Source organism: Sycon ciliatum, chromosome 7, assembly GCF_964019385.1.
Source record: "Sycon ciliatum chromosome 7, ocSycCili1.1, whole genome shotgun sequence".
Lineage (NCBI taxonomy): Eukaryota > Metazoa > Porifera > Calcarea > Leucosolenida > Sycettidae > Sycon > Sycon ciliatum.
Window position 1 is genome coordinate 1,950,114 of NC_088649.1, and position 823 is coordinate 1,950,936.

Consider the following 823-nt stretch of genomic DNA (forward strand, 5'->3'; position numbering starts at 1 on the left):
TAACGTGCATCTTAACCTCTCTAATGGGCCAGTTTTAATTTCTTACTTTTACGACGGGGCAGCGCCAGTAAAGGTTTTTCAGAAGCGCTCACAGAGCGATTTTTCTATGGATAATTTCAGTTCTTCTTCCGTTCCCTCCCCACCCCAACCCCGAAGGTAAACATGATGAACACGCGCGCGATGTACTGTATGTAGGCATGAGAGTACGATAACACACTGATACATACCAGCCCTCTCGACCTCGCTTACCCCGCACACAGATACACAAACGCGCGGATGCACACGGCACACATACGCACATGCACACGACACAAACAGGAAATTCTTCATGTAAAATGACATGCACAGCAGTGGCCACCGTACTTCAGGAAGTCAGTTGTGGAACAAAATAATTCAACTACAACGTGTAGACAAGCTGACGGCCAAAGCACAACATAGCAAACATGATATTTGCCCAAGGATTGCAGTTTGCAGAGACCACGCCATGGAAGCAGCGAATACAGAATGTAATATCATACAAAGTGACAAGCAAAGAAGTGGCCACCATACACCAGAGACTTGCAGAAAGTCACATATCCAACAGATAGAAAAGTGAACAGCAATCTGGTGCAGCCCACACAAAACAAAGCTGACCTGATACTTGTCCCAGGATTGCAAGTGGCAGATCCTTTTCGATGCATAACATGCAGGTGTACGTTACACGCATGGACAAAATCTGACCGTGTCGCCAGCATACAATGTCATCACATGTATACCCCACAAGTTACACACATGCACAGTAGAAGCACAATGAAAGCAATGGAAAAGTACGATGTGGTTGCTG

At 45.9% G+C, this 823-nt stretch overlaps 1 protein-coding gene across 2 annotated transcripts in view; it reads right to left on the reverse strand.

The window, feature by feature from the left end:
• Positions 1-331: 331 nt before the first annotated feature.
• LOC135820706 (uncharacterized) overlaps positions 332-823 on the reverse strand; it is a 50,579-nt gene continuing 50,087 nt past the window's right edge. For both annotated transcript variants that reach the window (XM_065333712.1, XM_065333711.1), the window contains one exon: positions 332-823. This exon is cut by the window's right edge and continues 56 nt beyond it. The gene's annotated coding sequence lies outside the window, so the exon portion shown is untranslated.